General features: G+C 41.2%; 1 pseudogene; it reads left to right on the top strand.

Moving 5' to 3' along the window:
- LOC102243189 overlaps nt 1–6,994 on the top strand; it is a 42,659-nt pseudogene that overhangs the window by 32,936 nt on the left and 2,729 nt on the right.

Here is a 6,994-nt window from a genome sequence, read left to right as displayed (position 1 = left end):
CTCTCCCTTCCTCTCTGTAAAAAATCAATGGAATATATTTTTAAAAAAAAGGGGGGGGGGGGGAAGGGACAGGACCAGGAGCAATCTCTAAAAAAAAACACAGAGGAGTTTAGGTTCATTTCATGAACATGGATTTAGCACCCACTATGGGACAGGCACTGTCCTAGTGCTAGGGATACAAAGGTGAATAAGGAGTACTCACTACACTTTGGCAATAAGCAGGGTGCTTTGGGATCAAAGGGGTGGAGGATTCTCACACACAACCTGGGATTTGGAGAAGACTCCCTGGAGAATAAGATATCTAAACTCAATCTGGAAGGATGAGAATTGGTAGGGTGTACCAAAAGATGTCTCTGTTCATAAAGAATCCAGGGGCCCCTTGGTACTGTGCTGAGATTGTCTAATAGAATGTGATTTTTTTAAGAAAAGGAAAGGCACAACCTTCATACACACACACACACACACACACACACACACACACACACACACACATATACTTGGACATAAAGCACCACAAGTGTGACACCTCTAGAATTTGAAAGCACCTATAGGAATAGCCAGTGAAAAGCAGCAGCCACATTACAGAGCACAGGGAACCATGGCCAATGGGAGGAACTGATCCCTGCCTATGAGGACATGAGACCAGAAGGGGAATTAAGCTATACATGCCACATGGAAATCAGTTGTATTTGTTCATAATACATGTGAGCTCCCACACCACTGTCACCTTTGAGAACTACCAGAGAAACACAGAGGACTTTGCAGGGGCACATGACAGCAAGTGAGAGCAAGCCAGAAAAACCAAGAGTAAAAATAAAAATAATGCGGATCTCATAGATGTTGTAAAAAATGAAGAAAGAAACATAAGATAATATTTCAAAGCAACTGCAACTAAGATATACCACCTGCATTCATTCTATCAATGTTGGATCCAGTCTGCATTTGTATTTACTTTATTATCTTGTGTTAATTTGTCATCATTATTACTTACCAATATTCATTTCTTTTTTAAAAAATATATTTTATTGATTTTTTACAGAGAGGAAGGGAGAGGGATAGAGAGTTAGAAACATCGATGAGAGAGAAACATCCATCAGCTGCCTCCTGCACTCCCCCTACTGGGGATGTGCCCACAGCCAAGGTACATGCCCTTGACCGGAATCAAACCTGGGACCCTTCAGTCCGCAGGCCGACGCTCTATCCATTGAGTCAAACCAGTTAGGGCCAATATTCATTTCTTGAAAGCAATCTGTTTTGGGAATGATGTCTCCATACCACAAATGAGGTTGCTTTAATGACTCTGGCAAGTGACAATCTAATGGGGATCATAGCAGCTGCAACCGTGAGCACAGACAGGCACGCTTGGACCCACTTTGTGCTGCTAACTGGGTCTAATGGAGGAGTCTGAGGTGTTCTCCTTCTGCTTTCCTAATGATGTTAACATCCTCATGAGGTTAATGAAACCATTAACATGAGCCAACTGTGATTGCCTTCGTGTACAATGTAAAACCATCTAATCTCAGCCTTATGCAAACACTAGGGTTTACTATTGTGGTGGTTTTGTATTTGTATTTGTTACTGGGTAAAAATATCAGGGGTTTTTTTTCTTATGAGATCCAGAGTTAGAGAGCACCAGGATCTGATTCAATGATTCCTAGACTGTGAGGTGGACATCAGCTGGTGGTGTTTAAGTATATAGCCCTGATTTGGTCATATCCTTTATGGTCTCTCCTGCCCCCTGCTGGCCTGCAGAGAAAGAAGCAGACCTCCAGCAACCCCTCGGGAGACGGAAAGCACCAAAAGACAAAATATGAACAGCTATCATTAATCACTTACTATGTGCTTTCTAACTTAATACTTACAACATCCCCATGGGTTGGTCTTGCTACTGCCATTTTACAGATAAAGAAACCTAGGCTTGAGTAGTAAACCAAATTACCTGACATGGGGCTTGTGAGAGGCAGATCCAGGACAAGCTATAAATCTGTCTAACAACTATTGTTACACTCTCACTGGGAGACGTGGCATATTGAAAAGTATACATCTTTACAAACAGATAAACTTCGGTTTTGATTTTAATTCTCCAACTTAATCTGTTTAATATAAATGTAAACAAGTTACTAAATGCATTTAAATTTGCTGAGCTCAGTTTCTTCATCTGTAGAATGTGCACCACCTTGGAGGACTGTTGTGAGGGTCAATGATAAAATAGGCAAAGCAAAGGACCTGTAATACAGTGGCTGCCCAATAGAGGGTGGTGCTATTTGGGGTCAGAGACAGAAGGTTGAGAAGGATCTGCCTTCCTGTGGCTGAGTGGTTGCTTCATTCAGGTTCCCAGGAGGTTTGTAAGTCTCCAGCTCAAAAAAAACACTAGAATGTTCAAGTAATGGTGCCAACACATCTGAATAGCTCCTTAATACTTATAAACCACTTTTGTGTATATTTTATCTTCATAAACAGGTACCTATAAATTTTGCATAAATATGCCACAAATAATTGAGGAAACACACAATATGCCCAGAATTACATTTCACACATGAAATACATAGTTAAGTTTCATCTTCAACCCATAGGTTGGTATTATTATTTTCCCTACTGTCTAGATCAGTGGTTCTCAACCTTGGCTGCACATTAGAATCACCTGGAAATCTTTTCAAAATCCTGATTTCTGGGCCTCATCCTCCGGAAATTCTGTTTCTTTGTTACTAATGTTGTGGCCTCGCCCCATAACAAAGAAACAGAATTTCCAGAGGATGAGGCCCAGAAATCAGGATTTTAAAAAGATTCCCAGGTGATTCTAATGTGCAGCCAAGGTTGAGAACCACTGGTCTAGATGAAGAAATTGAGGTTCAGAAAGGTTAACTTTTCAAGAATCACACTGTACTAAGTAGCAGAGCTAAGACTTTAACACTGGCCCCTCTGACCACAAAACTCATTTCTCCCAACCACTGGCCTTTTTTCTGAAGTAGGCAGGGCAAGTACTACGCTTCCACTATATACATGAGAACATTCTGACCTATATAAGGGTAAGTAACTTGCTGAAGGACTCACAAGTTGTATTTGGGGAAATTAGGCCTAAATGATGACCACGGGTATCTGCAACAAGGAATAAGTTCCTTGTCTCTGAAGAAGATCAAAGTGAGATCAGATGATCACTCTCCAGGTATAATATAGATAACACTTATTAATCAAATAAATTACATGTTTTATTTGCCTCTAAGATTCTTTTCAAACCTTTGATTCTCTAAGTCCATTTTTAATGTAGAATGACTCAGACTTAAGACTAGAATAATTTTTATTAAGATAAATATAAAGCAATATTGGAACAAGAAGGTTCCATGTGGTTGGGTTTAAAATGTGACAGCTGGGGGAAACTTTGTGAAAGTAGTCAATATCCAAAAGCATTAATGTCCAAAGATAACTTAATAATAATGAAAAAATATCTATTGAAACTGGAATGAGGTAAGGAAAAAATGTTATCTCTTTGCAAATCTGGGCCAGCACTTTCACTATAAATTAAAGTGTATGATAGATCACAAATAAATTGAATAGACATCTGCAGCAGAAATGAAATTACCAAAGGAAAAAACTGAACATTTGGGGAATTTTATGAACATGGAAACCACTATGAAAGATGGCTTTCCTTTGGATTCATTTAGTATTTAAAATCTTTTCAAGAATAAATGTGATGCTTCCCACTCATTAGCTCCTTTTGGATATTATGTATTTTCTAATAACTGGTCTGTGAAGAGGGATATCTCCAGCAGTAAATCCAGAAAATGTCATAGTGTCAGATACATAAGGACATTGCAACACAGGGAATAGAATATATAATGTCTAATTACAACTTTATTAGGTTGTGAATACAAATTTGAAACTTGTAACCATGGGATAAAACAAAGCTCAATTTAGTCATAATTATGAATATCATAAGACCTGAATGGAAAAGAAGCTTTTATAAATAATGAACTTTCTTATCTATAAAGATGACTTAGGTTTCTATATATAAAGATCTTCTTTTTATTTAAAACTAGAGGCCCAGTGCACAGATTTGAATCCAGCCTCTAGTCTATATAATAAAAGCCTAAGTGACCTTTAATCGACTGAACAGCAGAACAACCGGTCACTATGATGGGCACTGACCACCAGGGGGCACATGCTCAATGCAGGAGCTGCCCCCTGGTGATAAGTGCACTCCCACAGGAGGAGCACCGCTCAGCCAGAAGCCAGGCTCACGGCTGGTGAGCGCAGTGGCAGTGGAGGAGCCTCTCCCACCTCTGTGGCAGCGCTAAGGAGCAGCGAGCCAAGCGGTAAGGAGCAGCAAGCAGGCAGGCGGTAAGGAGCAAGGGGTCCTGGACTGCGAGAGGGCGCAGGCCAGGCTGAGGGACCACCCCTACCCCCATGTAGAAATTTCGTGCACCAGGCCTCTAGTATGCATATAGAATCTTTGGTTAATCTCTTCCTGCCCTCTCCCCCTGCCCTTTCCCTCTGAGATTCATCAGTCTGTTCCATATTTCCATGCCTGTGGTTTTCATTCCTGCGTTGAGCATCTGCCCCTTGGTGGTCAGTGTGCATCATAGCTATCGGTTGGCCGGTCGCTTAGGCTTTTATCCTATATAATAAAGAGTTAATATGCTAATTAGACTGGACAGAACAACCCTCCAGAACGGGCAGTGGGCGGAACCGCTGGGCCATGAGGCTGCATCCTATATAATAAAGAGTTAATATGCTAATTAGACCGGACAGAACGACCCTCCAGAACGGGCAGTGGGCAGGGGGTGGGGGGCGGGGCCGCTGGGCCATGAGGCTGTGAGGGCTGAGGCAGCCAGGGCTGCAGAGGCCTACTCTTACACGAATTTCGTGCATTGGGCCTCTAGTATATATAGATGAACAGTGAGAAAAGTGTACATAATAAACAAATACAAATAAAATAATATTGTTTCCTTAAAGTTGTATATAAAAGGAAACTTTAATTACTGGAGATCTTGGTATTTAAAATAAACCTATAGCTTGTCCCTTTCCCTTCCTCAGACCCTGTTGGTTTATTTTCATTTTAAATTTATATTTTTTAATGTAAATATTTATATTTCTTCAAAAAAGACTTTCAATGTCTGAAAGTGTATTAACTGAGGAAAGTTGGCATTAAACACACTTTCCTGCTTTTCAAAAAGAGTTACCCTTTCTATGACCACAGCATAAAGACTGGGCCAGAAATTGCCTGCATTTCATAAACCATTATGGGTCACCACAATATAAGGACAATACAAAAAGATTGCAAGTGTCCAGGAGCTAAGAAGGAAATCTCCCATCTATTACAAGATGCTTTTAGTGTAAGGGGACAAGGGGGGAGTCATCTTAAACACAATGAACATCCCAAATTCCCAGCCTTTCCTCTCCAAATCTGTGCCATCTCCTGAGCAATTAATGAGGAGTACTCCCTGTACAGCTTATTACTTCTGCTCTTTCCCATTCCTGTTAATGGTATGGTGTAAGACTCTATCTCCAACAGTGAGACTCTTGGCAAAGAGGCAAACATAGCTATTATTTTCGTTGTCTCTTGAGACCTAGAGAAACATGGAATTAGGAGAACTCCCACTAAAGAGTCAAAGCAGACCCAGGTGTTCTCCAGAATTTACGCTGGACATGACACCTGAAGCAGGCACATAGGCCCACGGTGTCCAGGTGTCAGAACAAAGCCCTATCTTTCCCCTAGCAAGGAAGCCTTCAGAACCCAGTCAGTACAGTAGCTGTCTACCAGGCCAGAGAAAATGCCCTGCCTCAATCTTTGCACGAGAATAAATTTAACATTTTAGTGTATACTTTTTTCTGGGTGAATAAACTCCTTTCTTTTCGAAAAGAAGACTGGGGAAGATGCTTTTATTTTCAGAAATCCTTAACCCTTTGCAGTCCAATGTTATTTTTGGAATTCAAACAGTCTGGTCCAAATTAATTGACGGGATTGAATGTTGAACTTTTTAATGTTCTTATTGCTCGACGTTGGACCTGCTCGTAGCGCCTGGTCTGTCGAGTCAGCCTCGAGGTTGGACCGAAAAGGGTTAAGGGGTAAAATCAACCCAAGCAACCTAGAGAAGGAAATCAATAAATCATACATCAGAGCTTAAGATTTCATTGTGCCCTGACCGGTGTGGTTCGGTTGGTTGAACGAGGCTCAATCCCCAGTAGGGGGCGTGCAGAAGGCAGCAAATTGATGATTCTCTCTCATTATTGGTGTTTCTCTCTCCCTCTCCCTCTCCCTCTCCCTTCCTCTGAAATCAATAAAAATAAAAAAATAAAAAATTTTTGCTGTATATTAACTGTGAGCTGGGAGAGAAGTGTGGCAGAGACCCATCTGACCCCTACACGGTCTCAGACTAGACTATCACTGGAGCTGAGACCGCACTCCACAGCAGGCCCACTCCAGGCAGACCTGAGAAAACTGTCTTCGGCCTCCGCAAACAGAAGGTCTGACTTAGGAAGCATGAAACATCTTTTTTATAGCACCTTCCCAACATATAGTTTAGAAAAAGGAGTTGGTGCTTCTTTTTCCTAATGGTATAAGATTATATAAATGTTAACGAGAATTATTTTCTGGAATAAATGCAGTAGGAAATATACCAAAATTTTATGGTGTGCTGTGAAAAAGACTGGACCTATATTCAGAAGACCTGGAGCTCTAACACAAACATTCACTACCAAGTTCCCAGGGCTCTCTCTGGCTCTGTTTCCTCATCTGCAAAACAGGGTGATTGCAAGGGTTGTGAATTGACAGCCCCTGGGATAACCGCACCATGTTTCTAAAAAATTTGAAGTTAGCCATCTTTAAATGAGGCATATGCTGCTAGGCAGCCAGAGTCCATCACTTTTTGTCTTATACAGTGGGGCCTTGACTTACGAGTTTAATTCGTTCCGTGACGGAGCTCGTAACTCAAATTACTCATATGTCAAATCAAGAAGTGAACGAGTGAGACATGTGATGCTGGGCTGATGTTGTGGC

Source organism: Myotis brandtii, unplaced genomic scaffold, assembly GCF_000412655.1.
Source record: "Myotis brandtii unplaced genomic scaffold, ASM41265v1 scaffold320, whole genome shotgun sequence".
In the NCBI taxonomy this organism is placed as follows: domain Eukaryota; kingdom Metazoa; phylum Chordata; class Mammalia; order Chiroptera; family Vespertilionidae; genus Myotis; species Myotis brandtii.
The sequence above is the reverse complement of the archived record's forward strand: the minus strand, read 5'-3'. Positions and strand labels throughout refer to the sequence as shown.